Source organism: Marmota monax, unplaced genomic scaffold (genome assembly GCF_021218885.2).
Source record: "Marmota monax isolate L192 unplaced genomic scaffold, Marmota_monax_Labrador192_F-V1.1 WCK01_AAM20220418_F8-fsc00070, whole genome shotgun sequence".
NCBI lineage: Eukaryota > Metazoa > Chordata > Mammalia > Rodentia > Sciuridae > Marmota > Marmota monax.
This window is the reverse complement of record NW_026692116.1, coordinates 9,716,856-9,742,955: the sequence shown is the minus strand read 5'-3', so window position 1 is coordinate 9,742,955 and position 26,100 is coordinate 9,716,856. Positions and strand designations below refer to the sequence as shown.

At 37.7% G+C, this 26,100-nt stretch overlaps 1 long non-coding RNA gene across 2 annotated transcripts in view; it reads right to left on the bottom strand.

Annotated features, from left to right (window-relative positions):
- Window positions 1-26,100, bottom strand: part of LOC124105232 (uncharacterized) — a 58,714-nt gene that overhangs the window by 18,224 nt on the left and 14,390 nt on the right. For both annotated transcript variants that reach the window (XR_006855673.2, XR_009228582.1), the window contains exons 2-3: window positions 22,312-22,985; window positions 318-392 (exon numbers count right to left, since the gene is read on the bottom strand). This is a non-coding gene — a long non-coding RNA (uncharacterized LOC124105232). The remainder of the gene's footprint in view (window positions 1-317; window positions 393-22,311; window positions 22,986-26,100) is intronic.

Genomic DNA, 26,100 nt, shown 5'->3' with positions numbered 1-26,100 from the left:
TTGGAAGGTATGAAATAAAATTTTGATTAACACAGAAGGATTTTTAACTTTATGCATAAGGTAGCTAGCTGGTTGAAAAGCAAACAAATTCATTAGCTTGAAAAGACTGAAATTATTGGCATTCAGCTGAAAGAGAAAACAGAGACACTGTGATTTGGAAAGAACAAATACATTATGTTTATTCTGTCCCATGCATGGACATCTAGTTTTCATAATACTTCACTAGAGTACATTATTTTCATAATACTTCCATGAAAAAAAAAGTGGAAAAGGGCCTAAGCTTTGTTTCATAGGAATCAGAATATGCCCCCTCTTACCTTAGTCCTGCCAAACACACACACACAGTCTCCACACAGTTACCACAGAGTGATGGGAAATCCTTAGGAATCCACCTGAGTGAAAAAGGGAGACCAAAAATGTTTGATAATTCAGTGAGACAATTTTCTTTTCTTTACTATCAGCTTCAAGTTCCTCTGTCTTTCTAATGACAGATCTGTGATCAAAGGACCCCTGAAAAGTCTTGTAAAGAAAACCTCACACTTGGACTTGTCATACGTGTAGGACAATGAAGAGGCAGCAGCACGGAACAAAACCTTGTCCTTTTTTTCCTGTGAGCAGGGATCTTGATAGACTCTCAGACTGTGGGAAATGTTACTTCTGACTTCGACTCACTTCTTAAAGGAATAAAGACACAGCCCATTTCCTGCCTGTGGGGTGGCAGAGAAGTTCACACTTCATGATACTTGGATAGTTCTAAAATCATTTTTTAGGACTTCAGAAACTTGTATGAATGTTCTGAAAGATCACTCCCTGGATATTTGTGTCAGCAATGCTTTTTTAATTCAAAATTTCATATTGGCAAGAAATTTAGGACTAGATTTTTATGTAAACTCAATTAAGATCCTGGATTAATAATCCTAATAGTCTTGGCAGATGACTTTCTGGAGAAACATGGAGCCATGAAGCCATGAAAGAAAGGTACTTATTTTACTGTATCTGGGGAAAGCCAGAACACAGCAAAAGCTCAGCTATTTATGTCAAGTTAAATTCCAAATAGATTATAATTTACAGTAGTGTAAAAAATTATAGACTAGCTATTTGTAATCTAGGAATAAGAGGGAACTTTCTGGACATGAGAACTAAAGCTGAAATCCAAAAGAAAACAATTTTATGTGAAAATGAAAGATACACTCCACATTAGAAAATATCATAGGTGGGCTGGGGTTGTGGCTCAGCTATAGAGTGCTTGCCTCGCATGTGCGAGATCCTCTTGCAACTACTGACTGAAATACATAAATAAGTGAAATAAAGATAGTGTGTCCAACTACAACTAAAAAAGAAATATATTTTTTAAAAAATACCGTAGGCAAAGTTGAAAGACAAAAAGTACATTACATGACTTTGTAATATGAGGAATTATAAAAGGGGGTATGTAAAATCAGCAAGGAAATACAAACACTTCAGGGATAAAACAGAAGAAAAAATACAAATGGCAAATAAACAAATGAAACAAAGTCAAGCTCACTATTGATGAAATAAATGGAAATTAAAAGAATGCATACTAACTTTTATTAGTGGAAAATATTTTTTAAAAATTGGTAATAACCAGTCTAACACTTAGGGAATGGGCCATCTCGTACACTGTGGAAGGGAACACACAATGGAACCAATTATAGAAGGGAAAATGTTTGAATCTAAAATTTCCCCTGAAGTCTCAAGTGTTGAAGGCTTGGTCCCCAATGCAGTGGTGTTCAGAGATGGGGCTTTTGAGAGGTAATTGGGCCATAAGGGCTTTGATCTCATCAGTAGATTAATCTATTGATGGGTTAATAGCTGAATGGACTATTGGGAAGTGGTGGAATAGGTAGGAGGTAGGACCTAGTTGGAGGGAGAGGATCTTTTGGCTGGTAACTTTGGGGATAATATCTTGTCCCCTGTCCCTCTCTCTTTCTGACTCTCAGTTGCCATAAGGTGTGCAGCTTTGCTTCACTATGTGCTCACCGCTAGAGTTCTGCCTCACCACAAGCCCACAGCAATGGGGTCAAGTGACTTCAAATTGAAACCTCTGAAATCATGAAACAAAATAAATCTCTCCTTTTTTAAAATTATTTTTCTTAGATATTTTTATCACAGTGATGGAAAGCTAACACAAAAAATCTTGCAACTACTGACTGAAAAATGTACATATGTCCACACTTTTCTTTTGTCGTTCTAGTTTGGGGGATTGTATAAGTAAATATCTATACATAAGCATCTGTGAGAGCCTCATTGCTAGTTTATTTAACATAAAAAGTTGGAACAATCCAAATGCCTGTATTTGAGGATGCTCAGGTTATGCCCATAAGAAGTTTGCTTAAGTTTTTTCAGTATAGTCACACATCATTTAGTGATGGTGATATGTTCTCAGAAACACTTCCTTGTATGAACATCATAATGTGCACTTACATAAACCTAGATAATAGGTCAATCACTGGACATGACTTTTTTGATGCAGTTAAGAGGTGTAATAAATATAGGATGTCTGGGGCTACTGCTGACACAACATGGTACACTGCTATGGAGTAAACTTCTTTTCCTTGTTAAGTAGAAGTACAGTCTAAACTGATAAAAACCTAGCATAATAAAGACATAACCCAGTAACACAGTTGTGTATTCTCACTATCAAGAATTATGCACAGGATGTAATTGTAGGTATTATATTTTTGTATGACTGGCAGCACAGTGCGTTTGTTCACACCAGCATCACCACAAACATGAGTAATATGTTGTACTATTACATTAAGATGGCTATGATGTCACCGCCACAGGAGTTTTTCACCTTCGTCATAATTCTATGGGAACACCATCATATATGTTGTCTATTCTTGGCAGTAATGTTATGTGCCGCATGCCTGTATTTTATTATAAAAATGAAAATCCATGTATTTTCCATATGGATTCAATCATTGTTAACATTCTGCCATTTATACTTATTTCTCTGCACACACACACACACACACACAATTCCACAAAACTGCCTGATTCATGAACCCTCTCGAATCATGTATTATGGTTCAGATTCTATTTGAACATGTTAAGTGGAGAAGACCTCAGTTCATTCTAGTTTTGGTCAACTGTCTAACAAAGTTTTTCCCTTAAATGCATTCAAACCTGCATTTTTTTGGTGAATGATTATTGAACATAGTTTAATATGCATTTTCTTCAGATTGAAGGATGCTGAAACATAAAAATCTACTTATTAATTAAATTGGTGATATTTCAGTTCTAGATTTTATGTTATCAAACGTGGTAATAATCACAACAAATATTTGGCACGTTTGTCAAAAACTAAATGGTTTTGAAACACCAAGAAGCCGAATTCCAGCTCCCGGAACTGAGCCCGCGGGGGCTGCTTCTTGGAGCTTACACTTATAGGAGCTTACACCGAGCACAGAGCGGCCGAGTTCCGGCTCCCGGAACCGTCCCGGAACCGCCCTGGCTCAGGGCTGCGGAGCCCGCGGAGGCTGCTTCTTGGACCCTGCTACTATCAGAGCATACACCAAACACTAAGCGGCCGAATTCCGGCTCCCGGAACTGAGCCCGCGGGGGCTGCTTCTTGGAGCCTACACTTATAGGAGCTTACACCGAGCACGGAGCGGCCGAGTTCCGGCTCCCGGAACTTCCCTGGACCGGGGCTAGGAGCCCGCGGAAACTGTGTCTCGGTCCGGGTCCTGCTGAAGGCAGGTCAGGACTCACCCATTGCTTGGGTTGCCTGGCAAGGGGAACGAAATGCTGCCATTCGCATAGGATACCAACATGGCAGAGATCTGATGTCAGCAGAAAGCGGTGGAGGAGAGATCTTCATCAATACCAGCGGTGACATAAGCAGTTGGTCTCCTGGTAAGGGGGGTGAGGCTCAGTCACCCGAGTCTCCTCAATTTGTCCTCGAGCCAGAGGGAAGGAGCCGGGCCGCCGCCAGCCCCCGGAGCAGGCCCAGCGGCTCGCCAGCGTGGTGACCGCGTGACCCCAATTGGAGAGGGGGCGGAGCGGAGCCGCCACCCACACCCGCCAGGTGGGCAGACCCACGACCCAGTAGTACATGGGCGTGGTAGGAGGGGCAGGGCAGAGCCGCCCTTCGCGCTTGCAAGGTAAACAGACCTGTGACAGCCTGGCGGGTCAGGCCCAGTGGCCTGCCAGTGTGGTACACACGTCACCCCAACTCGAGTAGGGGCAGAGCAGATCCTTATCCCACGCCCGGATCAGGCCCTGCCGGTGTGGTGGTCACGTGACCCCAATTGGAGTGGGGGTGGAGCGGAAACGCCACCCGTGCCCGCAGGGTGAGCAGACCAGTGATCAACCTGCAGATCAGGCCCAGGGGTCCGCAGGCGTGGTAGGAGGGGCAGGGCAGATCCGCCGCCCGCGCCTTCAAGGTAGGCAGACCTACAACAGACCGGCGGATCAGGCCCAGGAGCCTGCCGGCGGGGTACAAACACCACCCTAATTGGAGTAGTGACAGAGCAGAGTCGCCTCCCTTGCCAGGAACAGACCCAGCATCCTGCAGGCGGGGTAGTCACGACACCCCAATTGGAGTAGGGGCAAAGCAGAGCCTCCACTCGTGCCCGAAAGGTGGGCAGATCTGCGACCGACCAGCAGGACAGGCCCAGTGGCCTGCTGGTACGACAGACACGTCACCCCAATTGGAGTAGGGGCAGAACAGAGCCGCCACCAGCTCCCAGAACAGGCCCAGTGACCTGCCGGCGTGGTAGCCACGACACCCCAATTGGAATAAGGAGAGAGCAGAGCCGCCGCCCGCACCTGCAGGAAAGATACGCAAGCAGTATGAAAAGACAAGGAAAGAAAGGACCACAAGCAATGCAGGTCAACGCAACTTTAGAAGAGGTAACAGCTGCAGCAGATGGAATGTCAGATAAAGAATTCAGGATATACATGCTTCAGATGATCTGGAGTATCAAGGAAGACATTAAACAGCAAAATCAGACAATGAAAGATCACTTCGACAACGAATTACGCAAACAAATCCAGGAAGCAAAGGATCAACTATACAGGGAGATAGAGGTTATAAAAAACAAGCAATCAGAAATCCTAGAAATGCAGGAAGCAATAAACCAACTTAAAAACTCAATGGAGAATACTACCAACAGAGTAGAACACTTAGAAGATAGAACATCAGACAATGAAGACAAAGTATTTCAACTGGAAAAGAACATAGACAGCTCAGCAAGACTGTTAAGAAACCATGAGCAGAACATCCAAGAAATATGGGATAACATGAAGAGACCAAACTTAAGAGTCATTGGGATACAGGAAGGTACAGAGCTCCAAACCAAAGGAATGAGCAGTCTATTCAATGAAATAATACAAGAAAACTTCCCAGACTTGAAGAATGAGACAGAATCCCAAATCCTAGAAGCCTACAGGACGCCGAATGTGCAAAATCATAAGAGATCCACACCTAGACACATTATAATGAAGATGCCCAACATACAGAATAAGGAGAGAATTTTAAAAGCTACAAGAGAAAGGAAGCAGATTACATTTAGGGGCAAGCCAATCAGGATAACAGCTGATCTTTCAACACAGACTCTGAAAGCTAGAAGATCCTGGAATAACATATTTCAAACACTGAAAGATAATGGGTTCCAACCAAGATTTGTGTATCCAGCGAAATTAAGCTTCAGGATGGAGAATGAAATTAAAACCTTCCACGATAAACAAAAGTTTAAAGAATTCGCAGCTAGAAAACCATCTCTTCAAAACATCCTAGCCAAAGTATTACAGGAAGAGGAAATGGAAAATAACAATGAAAACCAACAGTGGGAGGTAGGACAGTAAAGGGGGGGGGGAAACAATCAAAGAGGAAAACAAACAATGTTTAGTAACAGAAATAAACAAATATGGCTGGAAGAACAACCCATATCTCAATAATAACCCTAAATGTTAATGGCTTAAACTCACCAATTAAGAGACACAGGCTAGTAGAATGGATCACAAAACAAGACCCAACAATATGCTGCCTACAGGAGACGCATTTGATAGGAAAAGACATACATAGGCTGAAGGTGAAAGGTTGGGAAAAATCATATCACTCATATGGACTTCGGAAACAAGCAGGCGTGTCCATACTCATATCAAATAAAATAGATTTCAAGCCAAAGTTAATCAAAAGAGATAAAGAGGGACACTACATACTGCTTAAGGGAACCATACACCAACAAGACATAACAATCATAAATATTTATGCCCCAAACAATGGTGCAGCTATGTTCGTCAAACAAACTCTTCTCAAGTTCAAGAGTCTAATAGACCACCACACCATAATCATGGGAGACTTCAACACACCTCTCTCGCCACTGGACAGATCTTCCAAACAAAAGTTGAATAAGGAAACTATAGAACTCAATAACACTATTAATAACCTAGACCTAATTGACATATATAGAGTATACCACCCAACATCAAGCAGTTACACTTTTTTCTCAGCAGCACATGGATCCTTCTCAAAAATAGATCATATATTATGTCACAGGGCAACTCTTAGACAATATAAAGGAGTAGAGATATTACCATGCATCTTATCTGATCATAATGGAATGAAACTGAAAATCAACGATAAAAGAAGGAAGGAAAAAGCATACATCAATTGGAGAATGAACAATAGGTTACTGAATGATCAATGGGTTATAGAAGACATCAAGGAGGAAATTAAAAAATTCTTAGAGATAAATGAAAACACAGACACAACATATCGGAATCTATGGGACACATTGAAAGCAGTTCTAAGAGGAAAATTCATTGCTTGGAGTTCATTCCTTAAAAAAAGAAAAAACCAACAAATAAATGATCTCATACTTCATCTCAAAATCCTTGAAAAAGAAGAGCAAAACAACAGCAAAAGAAGTAGAAGGCAAGAAATAATTAAAATCAGAGCTGAAATTAATGAAATCGAAACAAAAGAAACAATTGAAAAAATTGACAAAACTAAAAGTTGGTTCTTTGAAAAAATAAACAAAATCGACAGACCCTTAGCGATGCTAGTGAAGAGAAGAAGAGAGAGAACTCAAATTACTAGCATACGGGATGAAAAAGGCAATATCACAACAGACACTTCAGAAATACAGAAGATAATCAAAAACTATTTTGAATCCTTATACTCCAATAAATTAGAAGATAGTGAAGGTATAGATAAATTTCTTAAGTCATATGATCTGCCCAGATTGAGTCAGGAGGATATAGAAAACCTAAACAGACCAATATCAATTGAGGAGATAGAAGAAACCATCAAAAGACTACCAACGAAGAAAAGCCCAGGTCCCGATGGGTATACAGCAGAATTTTACAAAACCTTTAAAGAAGAACTAATACCAATACTTTTCAAGCTACTTCAGGAAATAGAAAAGGAGGGAGAACTTCCAAATTCATTCTATGAGGCCAACATCACCCTGATACCTAAACCAGACAAAGACACTTCAAAGAAAGAAAACTACAGACCAATATCTCTAATGAACCTAGATGCAAAAATCCTCAATAAAATTCTGGCGAATCGGATACAAAAACATATAAAAAAAATTGTACACCATGATCAAGTAGGATTCATCCCTGGGATGCAAGGCTGGTTCAATATACGGAAATCAATAAATGTTATTCACCACATCAATAGACTTAAAAATAAGAACCATATGATCATCTCGATAGATGCGGAAAAAGCATTTGACAAAGTACAGCATCCCTTTATGTTCAAAACTCTAGAAAAACTAGGGATAACAGGAACATACCTCAATATTGTAAAAGCAATCTATGCTAAGCCTCAGGCTAGCATCATTCTGAATGGAGAAAAATTGAAGGCATTCCCTCTAAAATCTGGAACAAGACAGGGATGCCCTCTCTCTCCACTTCTCTTCAACATAGTTCTCGAAACACTGGCCAGAGCAATTAGACAGACGAAAGAAATTAAAGGCATAAAAATAGGAAAAGAAGAAATTAAATTATCACTATTTGCAGATGATATGATTCTATATCTAGCAGACCCAAAAGGCTCTACAAAGAAACTATTAGAGCTAATAAATGAATTCAGCAAAGTGGCAGGATTTAAAATCAACACGCATAAATCAAAGGCATTCCTGTATATCAGCGACAAATCCTCTGAAATGGAAATGAGGACAACCACTCCATTCAAAATATCTTCAAAAAAAATAAAATACTTGGGAATCAACCTAACAAAAGAGGTGAAAGACTTATACAATGAAAACTACAGAACCCTAAAGAGAGAAATAGAAGAAGATCTTAGAAGATGGAAAAATATACCCTGTTCATGGATAGGCAGAACTAACATCATCAAAATGGCGATATTACCAAAAGTTCTCTATAGGTTTAATGCAATGCCAATCAAAATCCCAATGGCATTTCTTGTAGAAATAGAGAAAGCAATCATGAAATTCATATGGAAAAATAAAAGACCCAGAATAGCAAAAACAATGCTAAGCAAGAAGTGTGAATCAGGCGGTATAGCGATACCAGACTTCAAACTATACTACAGAGCAATAGTAACAAAAACAGCATGGTACTGGTACCAAAACAGGCGTGTGGACCAATGGTACAGAATAGAGGACACAGAAACCAATCCACAAAACTACAACTATCTTATATTTGATAAAGGGGCTAAAAGCATGCAATGGAGGAAGGATAGCATCTTCAACAAATGGTGCTGGGAAAACTGGAGATCCATATGCAACAAAATGAAACTGAATCCCTTTCTCTCGCCATGCACAAAAGTGAATTCAAAATGGATCAAGGAACTTGATATCAAATCAGAGACGCGCCGTCTGATAGAAGAAAAAGTTGGCTACGATCTACAGTCGGTGGGGTCGGGCTCCAAATTCCTCAATAGGACACCCATAGCACAAAAGTTAATAACTAGAATCAACAAATGGGACTTACTCAAACTAAGAAGTTTTTTCTCAGCAAAAGAAACAATAAGAGAGGTAAATAGGGAGCCTACATCCTGGGAACAAATCTTTACTCCTCACACTTCAGATAGAGCCCTAATATCCAGAGTGTACAAAGAACTCAAAAAATTAGACAATAAGAGAACAAACAACCCAATCAACAAATGGGCCAAGGACCTGAACAGACACTTCACAGAGGAGGACATACAGTCAATCAACAAGTACATGAAAAAATGCTCAACATCTCTAGCTGTCAGAGAAATGCAAATCAAAACCACCCTAAGATACCATCTCACTCCAGTAAGATTGGCAGCCATTAGGAAGTCAAACAACAACAAGTGCTGGCGAGGATGTGGGGAAAAGGGTACACTTGTATATTGCTGGTGGGACTGCAGATTGGTGCAGCCAATTTGGAAAGCAGTATGGAGATTTCTTGGAAAGCTGGGAATGGAGCCACCATTTGACCCAGCTATTCCCCTTCTTGGTCTATTCCCTAAAGACCTAAAAAGAGCATGCTACAGGGACACTGCTACATCGATGTTCATAGCAGCACAGTTCACAATAGCAAGACTGTGGAACCAACCTAGATGCCCTTCAATAGACGAATGGATAAAAAAAATGTGGCATTTATACACAATGGAGTATTACTCTGCATTAAAAAATGACAAAATCATAGAATTTACAGGGAAATGGATGGCATTAGAGCAGATTATGCTAAGTGAAGCTAGCCAATCCCTAAAAAACAAATGCCAAATGTCTTCTTTGATATAAGGAAAGTAACTAAGAACAGAGTAGGGACGAAGAACAGGAGAAGAAGATTAACATTTAACAGGGATGAGAGGTGGGAGGGAAAGGGAGAGAGATGGTAAATTGCACGGTAATGGAAGGAGACCCTCAGGGTTATACAGTGGAGGGGGTAGAGAGAGAGGAGGGGAGGGGAAGGGAGAGGTGGGGAGGGGGGAGGGTGGATGATGGGAAAGGCAGCGGAGCACAACAGACACTAGTATGGCAATTTGTAAATCAATGGATGTGTAACTGATGTGATTCTGCAATCTGTGTATGGGGTGAAGGTGGGAGTTCATAACCCACTAGAATCAAAGTGTGGAATATGATATGTCAAGAAATTTGTAATGTTTTGAACAACCCACAATAAAAAATTAAAAAAAAAAAAAAAAAAAAAAAAAAAAAAAAAACTAAATGGTTTGTACCTGAGACTTTAGAAATGGAACTTTCTGGGGGATGGGGCCCAGCACCCTGTCACCTGTGGAACAGCTTTGCCTCATACAGTCATGATGAGCAACCACTAAGAAAAACACTGTGGTCTGGGAAAATTCCAATCTGCCAGAGAGGCAGATGCTAGGTAAGATGCTGACAGGCATTCTGGTGCTGTTCCAGCTTCTTCGGAGTTCAGCTCATTTACCCTGCTCTGTGTATCTCTATCAACCCTGCTCCCTTACTAGGAAGGGTGAGGGTTGTTCTCTTGCCACTCAATGCAGATCATTGTAATCAACCCTTTTTTGTAACCTAAACCTTTTTAGAGTTTATGGGTATATGGGAGAGAGGAAGAGCTGGAGTGAGAGGTGGCTTCCAGCAAGGCTTTCCTACAAGGTTCTCAGATTGGGCCTTGGCCTCTTCCCTTTCTCCTCCCCTTCTTCCTTATTCCCATTTCTCACTTTCTGCTGCTTCTCTTCCAATGCTATTCTCCTGTCCTCACTGGGACTTTGCTTTTGAGATTTCTCTGCAAAAGCTGCAATTTATCTTAATTCCCCTAGGGATGGATAATTCAATTGTGAAGTAGGACTTCCTTCTTCAGAATTGTCCACTAGGTTCTATTACAAATCATAAAGTTCTTCCCAATTCTGCTTCCCCTCAAAATATTCCTGAGGGGTTGAAGTTTCATGCATCTCTCTTGGCAGTGGTCCTGGGACACAAGGTTTGTGAGTATTAGATTTGAACAGGAGTTTGGGCACCATATTGAATGCCAGATTTACTGCTTTCCATCTTGAATATACCATGCTAGTTTTAGTACCGACTTCCTGAGTTAGGATTTGAGTGACCATAAGGGTCAAGTTCCACAAGCTGGAGATGGTCTGGGTGTATAATGGACATGAGCAGAGGAAAGCTTTTAGCTTTCATTCAAAATTTATCTTAGGTTGTTCCAGGTTAATACATTTAAAAAGATTAAGATATTATAATTTTTCATAGTTAATTTGTCATGGGTATTTTGTATTGGTCTAATATACATACTTCTTCTCCTTCCAAGAAAGTCAGAATTCAAGGCAAAGTCCAGGGATTCCTGTCAATTTTATTAAGTATTTCCTTTATGAATGATTCATGGTTAGAATTCTGTACAAGCTCAATGTCAGATGAATTTCTATTTCAACATATCAAGATGAAAAAGTCTAAACAGCACTGGATCATTGAAAAGGAAATGGAATAATAAAATTACAGAATTTTTTTTAAAGTCTGCTAAAGCAACAGTAGAACTGATACTTGGAAGAGTCAAAGCTTTAAAAACATATACACAGCAGCTTATCAGAAAACTATAGAGTAGTGAGTGTGTGCCCAAACATTTCAATTGAAAATATAGCCCACAGTTATTAAGGAAGAAAAAGGTATAATGAAAATAACTTCAGATATTATAGTATTATACTATGTTTCAAAACAAACAATTAAAAGAGAAATTAATGCTGAGGCAGAATGATGATTTAATAATGTCTCAAGGCCTCGTCTGGAATTTTAATTCTAAAATTCTTGCATATTATGTTTAGATTTCATTTAAATTTTATTAGGGACCTGACCATCCCAGTACTGTGTGTGTGTGTGTGTGTGTGTGTATCTCCATATCAATCGCAATAAGATATATGTGTGAACTAAAATAATTCAAAATAATTTGATCTGATTCCACTTTCCATATTAATAGACTATTTTAGTTAAATATTGCATGTTTTTCAAAAAAGTATGCCCTGGTTAAAATTTTGAAAACCAGTGTGCTGGGTAAGTCAGTAGCTCTGCACTGAGTGAGCACCTGCTCTATATAGAGCAGCACACAGGACATTGAGGGATAGCACGCCTCTGTTTCTGGGGCTATAGAGTCTAACATTGGTGTATAAACTGCATATGTATAAGATACGAGGAACCAGTTGTGAAAGATAAGTAAAAAAAAAAAAAGAGATAGTGCACAATGAGAAGACAAGTGAAGGATGCTGCTCTGAGTGCAGTCCTAGGAGCAGGAGATGGAATTTTGTGTTGTGAAGATGGTACAGCACTTTCCAGAGGAGAGAAATTTTGAGAAAACTGGGGAATGCTTTTGCTCAGAGGGAATGGGTTGACGTACTACAGATCTCTTTCCAACATCAAGAAAAGAAAAATATTTTTAAAAACCTACTTTATTTGCTTACAGAATTCAATTGTTTAAATGAAGTTCAACCCAAAGTAGGTGACATAAATTTTGCACAAATCATGACCATGGCCACTTTGCCTTTTAGAAACAAGATGCTGTTGTAGGCTATTGTAATCAGACAGTATGTTACAAATTACTTTAGAATTTTGAAATTGTCCAGTTACATTTGTACACAGCTACTTTGTTTTCTTCAGGCAGAGTCAATCCAATGATTTGTATTCTTGTATACATATTTCACTTTTTTTCTCATGTATACTTAGCAAAACTGACCTCACTGGTTGAATATATTTTGTAGAATTCTTTAACAAAACTGCTCATACAAATCAAAATTTAGGAGAGTTTACAGAGGAAAGTTAATTACCCAGAATTCCAGGCATGTTCTATACTAATATTTGACTGTATGTAACCTTCACCTAATATTTCCGATTACCCTTTACCAATTTATATTACTGTTAATTTTCCACTTCATTGCAGCATATCAAACTGTTATACAATTTAGGGCTCACTGATTTCCCAATTAATTTGTACAAAACTTTCTTATATTAAGGAACTTTTACAATTAATTGAAGGAGGTAACAATCAACTCTACCTTCCCAAAGCACAATGTTTTGAGATTTTAGACTTAAATCTTTCAGCCTGATCCCATATATTAACAGTAGCTGTTACTTGGCAGAATATTCACAGTAATTTCATCTAAATGAGTAGTCTCCCAGAGAAAGAGGCTGTGTTTGCAGTCTAGGACTTTGCAATAATATATCAATTAATTCTAGAACTGTGCACCTCTGAGATATAAAAAAAATACACAATGAAAATAGATTAATGGAGGCAGACATGGGCAGAAATATTCTTTTAACATGGTGCAAGAACAGCCATTAAGAGGTATGTTGGGAAATAGATAACTACATGTTGGTAAGAACAGGTCCTGCCTGGTATGGAAAGAACTGTCTGCAGAACTCTCTGACTCACAGAAGGCTTTGGTATATAGAGAAGGGATGAAATCTAGAGTTTGATAGATCTGGGTTCAAACTCACTCTTCTCTGCTTTAAGAGTTGTTTGAACTTGAGCATATTAAAAACTTTTGGTCCTCTGTTCCCATCTGTAAAATGAAAGCAGTACTGCTCACCCTAAGAATCTGGTAAAATGCTCTGCAAATGTCAATGTCCCCACTTTCCCCTTCCTGTGTTGAACAAATGCTCAATCTAACAACTACATGATCAAACATTGTCCATACACTTTGGAAAAGAAGCCTTCTAAAAACGGAATAAAGAGCTGTCTTAGATAGTTTTAAACATAAATCCAGAAGAAAGATTCTCACACATCTCTGCAGTTAGAAAGTAAATTCAGCCAGGTGGAAATGACCTTTTTTTCCAAAAGAAAGTTTGGATGGAAAGAAAAAAAAAACTAGAGGTGGTACTAGAAAACAATGGATTGATTGTTAGAGTAATTAGTGGTAAAACTTAAATGTCAGGTTGTTTTTGGATTGGAAATCCACTGCAGTAACCCTCTGTGAAGGTTTTCTCAGTGGGTGGCCGCTGGCAAGCTCCTGAGATGTTTGAGTGTCCTGGGACAGGAATAGATACCTTCCAGGGGGATTGTCTGATAGCCCTGCAGCTTATTGAGAGTGTTCCTCTGAGGGAGTTAGGAAGGCCTAGATTTTGAGGAGGCTGCTGCTGTGACCTTGTGTAGAGTAGTTTGATAGAAAAACCTCCAAAATTATTTCCTTGTCTGCTGACAGGAGTTTTGCTTTTAGGCATTTCTTTCTTTGAGTTAAAATATTGTTTTCAGATGCTCCCTTTTGAAATGAAAAACCAAAACACAAAAATCAACCTCACTGGGCTGGGGCTGTAGCTCAGTTGTAGAGCACTTGCCTAGCATGTGTGAGGCCCTAGATTTGATTCTCAGCACCACATAAAAATAAATAGAATAAAGGTGTTGTGAAAAAAAATTCTTTAAAAAAAAAAGAAAGAAAGAAAAAACAACCCCACAAAAGGGCTTAATACAACCAATTTCTGTCTTTTCCTGAATTTAGTCTTTGAATATAGTGGGCCTTCACCTTGAATCCAGGGTTGGCCCCCTCCCAGGGCTCAGGCATGCTGGTTATGTCTGCTGAAATGGTGGTGTACCACCATTTCAGGTGATAGAACTGTGCATACAGGCCAAGCACGTCACAGAGGAAAATTCATCCTAAAGCACAGAGAGCCAGACCTCATGCTTGGCTGAGCCACAAGGCATTAGACGTTGAAGAAGAAAAATGATTCTGACCATGATGAAATTGTGGTGTTTGTCTTTTGACAGGGAACAAAAATAAGCAAAAGTGGAAAAATGTATTTCACAAAAATCATAAATAGCAAAGTTTGAAAAACACCTTAGAGATGAACTCAAATCAGCAAGAGGCACCATCCTCCTTGGCCCACAAATCACCTCAAAGGCACTGTGACCTCTGGGTCACAAGGCCTTGGGTGGAGCTTGGGGCCACACAGTTTGCCTGTGGCTGGAAGTTCTGTGTTAAGAAGCTGGGAGCTTATAATGAGAGCAAATAAGAACAGAGCAGGGAGGAAGAGCAGGAGGAAAAGATTAACATTAAACAGAGACATGAGGTGGGAGGGAAAGGTAGAGAAAAGGGAAATTGCATGGAAATGGAAGGAGACCTTCATTGTTATACAAAATTACATATAAGAGGTTATGAGGGGAATGGGAAAAAAAACAAGGAGAGAAATGAATTACAGTAGATGGGGTGGAGAGAGAAGATGGGAGGGGAAGAGAGGGGGGGATAGTAGAGGATAGGAAAGGTAGTAGAATACAGCAGTTACTAATATGGCATTATGCAAAAATGTGGATGTGTAACCGATGTGATTCTGCAATCCGTATTTGGGGTAAAAATGGGAGTTCATAACCCACTTGAATCTAATGTATGAAATATGATATGTCAAGAGTTTTGTAATGTTTTGAACAACCAATAAAAAAAAAGAAAAGAGGAAAAAAAAAAGAAGAAGCTAGGAGCTTAAGAAATTCACATAGATTGTAGATTAAAAATATGTTTGTATGATCAGACAATATCATACATGTAAAAATTAAAAAACTCAAAGGCGTAGATTTAAAAATTGGACCAGTTATGGACCAAATATGGACCAGATATTAAAAATATCTGTTCCATAAATGGTAAAAAATTAGGATACAGTAAAAGAGGTCAATGTAAAACAATGATTATGTTAAAACCAGCCACAGAAAGAGCACTGTGTAAATCAATCTTGGCCAAGGACAGAATTACTAACGAAAAATGAACTAGCTAATGAAAGATGTGGGGAAAATTTTGGTAGAAAAATCTATTTAGAAAAGTCTGTCAAAATCATGTCAGAAAATTTTACTACAGAGAAAAAATCAACTAAATGAAAATATTAGTAGATCTCTATATCCTGGTAGTGGTCTTCTTGCTTTAAGAAGTAGTTGATTCAATTCTATGATAAGTATAAACTTTTCCTTTTAAAATTGAAGTTTTAATTTTTTTTCAAGCTTAGATTTATAAAAAGTTGGTTTCCGTGTTCTGAAAAGACTCTATTTTCATCATTGGCACTGTGTTTGGTGGCAGTAATTTGAAGGATGAGGTAAAATTCCTGGCTTGGATTTATGAAGTTAAAGCAGGAATTACCTCAAAATACTCAAGGACTCAAATAATGTGACAGCAGAAAAACAGCAAGTTGTTTTAGTCATCAAGCTATTAATATCAATAAAATAGCTGAGAATAAGACTGTAGGAATTGGAATCTTTGATGGGAAGGAGAGTGACAGTTGCTGCAAGGGTTGGAAAGGACACAGGAGAGATTTGGACAGCACAAGGTGTGGTGGCAAGGAGGAGTGATGAGGTGGACAAGGAGCAAGGGAGAGGGGGGATCAGATTGATGGAGCCTCCTATAATACCAGCTCAGACCTACCCCTTAGAGACACACACTCAGGGTTTTCTAGGAGATTCATTTGGCAATTTAAAAAAAAAATTTTTTTGAAAGTAAGTGGCAGACTTAGAAACTCAAGCACATTACCAAACATTGCACATGGAACTCAGTTACAATGATCACATTCTCAAAACTAGTGTAGGTTTCGGGAATTATGAAAACTGGTGACTTTAGCACTTTTCTCCTCTCCTCTTCAATCTGATTCAGCAGATCCTAACAAGCATTATTATGTACTAGGTACTGTGCTGGCCCCTAGGGGTATAAAGGCAAGCAATGAATGAATGCTTGAAGAATGATTTTGATGGATAAATGGATGGGTGAGTTTGGGGTAGAACTGTAATCATAGCTATTATTTATTGAGCACTTTCTTAGTACATAAAACTAAGACTTTAAAGTCTTAGTACATAAAGGTAAGGTTATAGTCAGGTTATAAGGCTTTAAATGTTATGCTCAGACATTTATGTACTTTTAAATAAGTATGTTATACTTTATTATGGGAACAAGTAGAGAATGGTTCCCTGGGATTGAATTTTGAAGGAGTTCAAAAGATTTAATAATCCAATCATGGCTTTAATTATTGAGTATTTATATTGTGTCAGGCATGGAGCTAAGTGTGTTAAGCATTATCTCATTTATTAGGCCAGAGTTTATTACACTAGTGTAATGAGACACAATAAAGGCTTGATTAGTGTGATAGGGATAGAAAAGAATCAACAATTTAAACAGCTTCCTAGAAATTATTTCAGAACTTTGATTATTTATTAATTCACTCATTCAACACACATTTATTGAATCATTCTTTCCTTGGTGGAGTTAGGTGCTAGAAACCAGGTGTTGGTGTTGTGAGCTTACTATGCATCAAGAACTGTTCCAGTGTTTTGCCAATAGGTGCACCTTATTTTTGTGATTATTAGGGATAAGGAATAAAGAGAAATTAGGTGATCTCTCCATGGCCAGATAATTAGTACACAGGATCTGAACCACACAGCATGGCTCCAGAGTTGGCATCCTTGAACAATCTATACCAAATCTCACAGTGTAATGGATGGAGTAAGTGTCACCAAATGGCCCATGTCACTAGCCTGTAACACTATTGGAAGGTGGGAGAACCTTTAAGAGGTGGGGCCTCCTGGAAGCAAATTAGTTAATTGGGTGCACCCTCTTCAAGAGTATATTGAGACTCTGTCTTTCCTTTTGTTCCCTAGCCTCCATGAATGGGTCTCCTCTGCCATGCACTTTCACTGGGATGTACTATGCTATTACAGGTCCAAAGCAACAGGACCAAGTGGCCACAGACTGAAACCACTGAAGTTGTGAGCCAAAATAAATCCTTCCCATTATTGTCTGTTCCAAGTATTTTGTCAGTGACAGAAAGCTGACACCAAAAATTGGTACCGAGAAGTGGGGTTGTTGCTGTGCCTACCTGAGATGATGTGGGAGAGCCTTTGAAATTGGTTTGTGGAAGGAGTTTGCATAAGCGTGGGAAACTAGACTAGAGAAAGCCAAGAGCTTACTAGGAGATTCTGGTGAGGACTCAAAAGACTAGAATTCTAATAGAAATGTAGACAGTAGAGATTCTGTTTATGGGGTTTCATACTGGAATGAGGACTCCATTGGAAACTGGACCTGAGTCCATCCTTGTTATACATTGGCAAAGAATTTGAACACTTTTCGTTCATGTTCTCAGATTTGAGGGAAGTTGAGTTTACAGGTAATGCACTTATTTATCTGGTGGAGGAAATGTCAAGGGCTGCACAGCATTCATACTGTGGCATGAGTATTACTGGCTTCTTTTAGCCAAATTTACTATGTAAATCAGGAACAAAGAGGAGCAAAGAAGAAAATTTGGAAAACTTTCAGATTGACCAGAAAGGGAAAGCACCTAAAAGGACCTTCTAAGGGGTGCCATTGCTAAGGAGATTAGCATACTTTGCACTGGGAAAATTAGAAAGATGTGTTGAAGGCAGCTCAAAAAATGGTGAGGTCCTGTCCACTGCAGGCTCAAAGGTATGAAAGTGTAAACCCTTAACCAGGTGTAGTGGTGCATGCTTGTAATCCCAGAAACTTGGGAGGCTGAGGCAGGAGGATCCCAAATTTGAGCCAGTCTTAGCAATGAGTGAGACACAGTGGAGGGTGGAGTGGTGAGCTTGGGGATGTTGCTCAGTGATAACATACCCTTGGGTACAATCTCCAGTACAAAATAGTAGGAACCTTTTTATTTTAAACATTTCAAGTACTTTCATTGAAGAAGAGAGACCCTGTACGTGATGTTTCAGAACACCTGAAATATTGTTTTCCTGTAATTGATTTCCTGTGTTTGGCAGTCAAGACAAGAGAGGCTGCTGTGGATGTGGCTCATAAAGACCCAGGTACAATTTGCATTAATGGAACACCTGCCATCATCCACATGATGCTGGTGTTGCAAGCATGCAGAATGCAATCATGGAATCATGGAGGCTTCCCCCAAGACTTCAAAGGAAAAACTGAAAGAAGTATGGCAGGTTCAGAATCCATGCAGGTAACCCCTGTTAGGACAATGTATAGTGAAGCTGTGAGAGTAAAGCTAAATGTGCAGCAGAGACTCAAGGAAGTTAAAGATGCCACGAACATGGAGCACCTGCCAAGGGAAGCCAATAGGCTGTGAGCAGAGCCAGCCCAGGAGAGTGGCCATGTGGGCTGCAGCCAGCAAAGCCACAGGGGCAGGGATGCCAAAACCTTTTGGAATTCAGATCATGCCACTGTGTACCCAGATGCTAGATATGCAACAATATTATGTAACTTTTGCTTTGTGAGTTTCAGTTTGCTTTGGTTTAATCCTCCCTTTCTGTGTCCCTGTTCCTCCCTTTAAAAATAGAAATGTTTACCTTGGGTTGTATCTTTGAAGTATGTAGCTTTCTTTTGATCTTTACAGCTGAATTTGCCTTGATTCTCAGAAGAGACTTAAACTTGGAATTTTGAGCAATGCTGGACCTATTAATACTGAGAATTCTTGGAGATGGACTGAATGTATTTTGCATAATGAGCTAGACATGAACCTTTGGGGTCAAAAGGTGGAATGGTGCAGTTTGGATAAATACTCCATAAAGGTCAAAATGTTACATACTTGGCTTCCAACCGGTGGTGCTTTTGGGAAATGGTGGAAACTTTAGCAGGTGGGATTCATGGGAAGAAGTTACATCTTTGGGGAAAATGTTCTCAAAGGGAATATTGGGAAGCTGGCCCCATCTATTCCTCTCTTTCATTCTTAGCTCCATGCTTCTGCCTTGTCACAGGCTCCAAAACAATGGGCCAACTGATCATGGACTGAGACCTTAAAAACTGTGAGCCAAAATAAACATTTCCTCTTTAAGTTAATTATCTCAATTGTTTTGTTACAGTGATGAAAATCTGACTAATATACACAGATAAAACCTGACTTCAAATATGTCATTTTTTCGTGGGGGAAGGATATGGAAGCAAATAACTAAAATGCTCCCTGTATATAAATCTAGTACACTAATGTGATGCTTCTAGATTTTTGCTTTTATGAATAAAACGGCTATAAACACTTGTCATAGGTTTTTGGGTGAATATAGTCTTTGTTTCTATAAGACGAATGCCTTTGAGTACAATTGGTGTCTGATCATATAGTAGCTACATGTTTGAAGATACTTTTTTTTTAGTTTTCTAGAGTAGTTTTCCCATTTTGCATTTCTAGTATCAAACTCTTATCATGAGGTTCTCTATACTTTTATCAGCATTTTGTTTGTCACTATTTTTATTTTAGTCATCCTGAGAGATGTTTAGTGATATGTCATTGCGGTTTTAATTTTCATTTCCCTAGTGACTGATATGTCAAACATCTTTTTCCTGTGCTTATTTCCCATCTCATATCCTTTTTAGTAGGGTATATCTTTATGTCTTTGACTAATTTTTAATTGGAGTTTTTTCCTATGGGGTTTTGAGAATTCTTTCTATATTGTAGTTACTAAATACTAGTCCTTTGTTGGATATATGGTTTGAAAATATTTTCTCTTGTTCTGTGACTTGTTTTAACAATATCTTTTACATAGCAAAATTTTAATTTTCATAAAGCCCGATTTCTTTTTTTTGTTGTTGTTTGGTATCAAATCTAAGATTTTGCCTTGTCTTAGGTCCTGAAGGTTTTCTTCTATGTGTTCTTCTGAAATATTTATAGTTTTACATATTCTAATAAAGTCTATGACCCTTTCTGAGTTATCTTTCTCTTATGGATTTTAATTTTATTTGCTATTATAGAACACATTCTGCATGATTTCAATTCTATTAAGTTTGTTGAGGTTTATCTTATGGTCCAGAATGTGGTTTATCATGGCATTTGTATGGCCTATCTTGATGTATATATTGTGGCCCTTTGAATAGAATGTGTATTCTCCTGTTTACTGATGGATTATTGTATAAAAATGATGAGATTCTGGTGATTCTAATCCTGGCTGATTATATATGTAGTTGTCCTGTCAATTGTTTGAAGATAGGTATTGAAGACAATGACTAAAATTGTGGTTATGTTTTTTTTTTTCTTAAAGAGAGAGAGAGAGAGAGAGAGAGAGAGAGAGAGAAATTCAATATTTATTTATTTTTTTTTAGTTTTCAGCGGACACAACATCTTTGTTTGTACGTGGTGCTGAGGATCGAACCCGGGCTGCACGCATGCCAGGCGAGCGCGCTACCGCTTGAGCCACATCCCCAGCCCTGTGGTTAGGTTCTTTAACCTGCCTATTTTACATATCTGTTGTTTAGAACCCATACTTTGGTATTTCTATCTTTTTGGTGGATTGACTCTCTTATCATTATATGATGATCTTATTTGACTTTGGTAATTTAAGTTTTTTTCTGAGAACTATTGTTGTGATTTCAATGAATTTTACCAAAAATATTCATGTGTTTAAGGCATAGTCAGTCCCAGGGTGGTGCTATTGGGAGGCGATGAAAATTTTAGGAGGTGGTGCCTAGAGGGAGGTTTTTGGTTGTTGGAGGAATTCTCTTGAAGGAGATTCTGGGAACCTAGACCTATACTGCATGTTTGCATCCTGGATCTTGATGAAAGAACTTTTGCTCTACCACATGCTCCCTGCAAAATGTATTGCCCTTGCTAGAGGTCCAAAGCAATGGGGCTGCTGAATCTTGGAAATCTTTTTTCTTTCTTTTTTTTTTTTTTAAACATCAGAAATTTATTAGTAGCTCAAAACATTACATTGATCTTGACATATCATATATCATACATTTGATTCAAATGGGGTATGAATTCTTATTATTCCCACTTGAACAGATTGCAGGATCACATTGGTTATACAGCCACGTTTTTTCTTTATGAATTAATTAATTCAGGTAATTTGTTATAGCCCTGCAAATTCAAATATATCTTCTTCCCCTGATATTCATATAGACACATATTTGGGAATTAATGATGTTTGCACAATATACCTTTTTAATTTTAACCTGCATATATTGTTTTATTTGAAGTGAGTTTCTTATGGAAAAAAATACTTAGATCTTATACTATGCAAATCTACTTTTCTAATTTAATTCTAATTCATATATTTGGACAATGCACATTTAGTGAAATTATTGATTTGCTAAAACTTAAGTGTATTTTTTTGTTATTTTCTTTTTTTTTTTTATTTCCTTGTTTACTTTTCTTACCTTCTTGTGGGATACTGGAACATTTTTTGGATTCCTTTTTTTGGTCTATAGTGTTTTTGAGTAGAGTGTGTGTGTGTGTGTGTGTGTGTGTGTGTAGCTTTCTTCCTGGTGGTCTAGGTATTACATTACTTATGCCTAACCTATCACAGACTATTGGTGCTGTAGTTTTACCAATTTGAATGAAATATAAAGCCTTGCCTCCTTTTAAGTCCCTTTACCTCTACCAGTTGTAGTAAGATTGTCTTTAATACATTTCAAACCAAACTAGATAGTTTTAAAATTTTTGCTTCTACTATCAAACATAATATAAAAATTCAAGAGAAGGAAAGTCTATTTTATTAATTCAGATGTTTACTTACCACTTTATTCCTTTGTTGTGCTTCATGTTTCCTTCTTTTTTCATTTTTGAATGATATTATCTTTAAGGTACATAATTCTGGGTTGAAAATTCTTTACTTTCATTATTAAAAATTGTTCCTCTTTCTTTTGGCCTCCAAGATTTATGATGAGAAATCCACTATCAAATTTCTTTCCTCCTGTAGTTAATATGTCATTTCTCTCTTTTTTTTTCTTTACATTTCACAAATTTGAATGTAGTGTGCCTTGGTGTGAGATTTATTTGAATTTATCTTCTTTGATACTTTCTCAGCTTCTTGATTCAGCAGGTTTACATCTTATATCAAATTTGGGAAGTTTTCAGTTACTACTTTGAATACTTTTTCAGGCTTGTCTCTTTTATCCTCCTTCCAAAACTCCAGTGACATGAAAGTTAAATTTTTTGGCAATCCAATTGAATCTTAAGTCATTTTTTTCTGTGTCTTTAGATATAATAATTTTTCTTTTTATATTTTTTGGTTCATGAAGTCTTTCCTCTGTCTCTGCCATTCTACTCTTAAGTTCATAATTAAGTTTTTTTATCTTCTGCTAAGAATCCATTTACTTCATATCTTCTATTTCTTAGATGATTTTATTTTTCATTGGATTCAAGTGTCTGTAATTGTTTCCTGATGTTCTGAGATTAAGGGTGATAGACCTGAGGTAAGAAGCAAAAAAAAAAAAAAAAAAGAAAAAAAGAGACAGTACTTGGGATTAATCACTATGGAATATTTAAAAAGGAAAAAAATAAAGTTGAGGGCCTTTTTGTGGTTGAGAAGCATACATTTTTGGTTGCAAAAATCTAGTTGTTGTTGTTGTTGTTGTTCCATTTTATGCTCTCTCACAGTCATTACATCCCACCCCCAATTTCTCACGTTCAGAGAGGCAAGAAGATCCATGTTCTGGGAAGTAGTGAGACTGAAATTTGGGTCTTTCCATCTCTTTCATGTATGCTCTTTCCATTAGGAGATCAGGGAACTGTGAGGTTTGATATTAGACAGATGATTCTTTTAGAGGTGATCATGGTAGAATTTAAGAGGAAGAAGTGAGAGTATAGATTTAAGCATTAGGGAATATAAAAGGAAGAGAGATGATTGGTTTTTTTTTGCTAACTGTGCATCAATTTACTAATTTTTCTGTATTAAGATTTACTACCATTATAATAATACCTATGTAACAGAGTTTTTGTAAGAATAAAGTGGTCTAATACCTATAAAGCATTTAGATTAGTGCACAAACACTCATGTATGTTCAGATTTATTTTCATGTAATAGTAAATGTGATTGTTATACCTTTTCTGATCAACAAAAGGAAGTCAAATTAGAATCATAGCAAATAAGTATTTTATAATAAGCAAAACTATTTCAAAGGGAAACTTGAATAAAACACACTTGCATTTTCCTCTCTATTGAGAAATTTCCTGGAAGAATAAACAGGAAACTTATACTTGTGGTTCTTGGCTGTAGGACAGGAAGCGGTGTTGCTGAAAGAGGGGTTGTAGAACTAGACAGATTGTGTTGGAGAGTTGCTTTTAACTAGAATTATTTTCTAAGTTTGGAAGTTTAATATCTATGAATTTAATACTTTACTAAATTTTTTGAAAAGGAAACAAAAAGTAAAATTGGCAATCATAAGAAATTTCCAGTTCTTTCTCTGGAAATATTCAAGTAGAGGGTGTATATCCATTAATTAAAGATGTTTTCAAGAGATATCCCCTGTGAGGATGGGAAGAATTTAATTGCCTCTAATGTCCCTATGTTGTGATTACCTGAATTATAGGTAATTTCTCTATTCTGGACTTCAATCAGGTGCTAATCACCAAGTACGTGCTGTAGTGAATCTATTTAATTAGTCAAATCCAACAAACACTACTTTTAATTGCATGCTTCATTTGCTTTTTAATTCTACTAGTTTTACTTTTGTCAACCAGGAAGGCTTTGCATTAAAGGAGAGACTTAGTATGACCTAATATCACTGAACTAACATTGAGAAAATGGTCCTGACAGTGTCTAAGTGCCAGATAGGTCCCCTTGATTGATGAATGCAAAGTAACCTGATAACATCCAAAGGCCAAGGCTATCAGTCAGTTCTGCTTTCATAAAAGAGACAGATTGCCCAATATCCCTGTTCATCTGAATTTCATGCTTATATTTGGAAAGAATCTGAACTGGGCTGCTTACCTTCTTAGCTTGACTTTTGTTCTAATTTGCAATCTCTGTTTTGGATTCTAGTGTTATTGACCTCTTGTCTGTTGGTACTTTCATGAACTATGCTCTGTGGCAAGGTTTGATATTTGCTTTTTCTCTGTTCAGAATTATGTTTCCAATGGGAAAAGAACTTCCTAAAGAGAATAACTTTCTAAATCAACATTATTATGAAGTTGCCTCTGTAATTATCATAGCATTAAATTTTATTTTCTGTACAACAATGGCAATACCAAATGATATAAAAGGAGCCTTTATTATTGCCTCAAGTTAACCTTAGTAAGGTCATAGAATGCTGCAACCTTTAGAACATGTTGGAGCTGTAAAAGAATTTTTTTTGTGTGTGTGTATATATATATGTATATACATATGTATATACATATATATGTATGTGTGTGTGTGTGTGTGTGTGTTTAGCAAAGTTCATCAAGCTTGGTAAAATAAAGTACAATTATCCAAAGAAACTGTATACCAAGTACATTTTCCCTCCTAGGAATTAGTGTGGGAAATGAATATTGCTGAGAATCATCAGAAAAGTTTTCCTAGTATTGACTTCATCTGACTAGAAAGGGAGAGGTAGTAAATGACTCACCTTTTAAACGTAAGTGAATCTTTTTAGTTAACTTTGGCACCAAGCAATATTCTGGAGACATTCATTGGTAAATGAGTTAAGCAAATTAGGATCAAATTTCTCTCAACTGCAAAAGCACACATTGCTAGACACTGGTCTGATCAAACTCATTTTGCGCTATATCAAGTAGAATCCAAATATACCTTGGATTAATTGGCTTCTGAACAACATCATTTTATAGTGTCTGGGGATTGCAAAATCTTTTCATCAGCTTTTGAGAGAAATTCTTTATGAAATTCAAGTGTGGTTCAATATTAAATCTTGGCTTGTACCACTAAAATTTTTCCTAGGGGCTAACTTCATTTCTAATTGATTACCCAGTACCACATCACTGGGCAAAAATTCCCCTAAGTTCAGTTACCTCTTGGTCACATTAGTTTAGATAAGAATTTTTTAATTTTTTTTAAGAGGAGGAAAAGTTTATTTGACACTCACAGTTTCAAAGGTCTCAGTACATAGACAGTTAGCTCCATTGCTCTGGGCCTGAGGTGAGGCAGAACCAGAAATAAAATGTGTATTCCAAAGGCATGCCCCAGGGACCCACCTCCTCCAGCCACACCCTACTTGCCTACAGGCACCACCCAGTTAATTCATTCAAGTGGATTAATGCACTAATTAGGTAAAGGTTCTTATCTTAACTAAGCAGTATACCAAATATTTGTTGTCTTGTTTCTTGATATTTAAGTAATATTTAAAGGCTTACCAATGAAATTGTAGCATGCTTTTGCTCTGGATTTTACAGTAAGTATCACATTTACAAACACTAAAGCAAAAAATATACAGTGTGCAAAGTTATTTAACATCCATAAGAGCACAAACATAAAATAACACCACTTTTGTCATTAAGAAAGCATGTTAATATGATCATTATGTACTTCAGTACCCATGTCTTTTAGTTAAAAGTAGGTTATTAATGACATAGCTTGCATAGCTTGCTT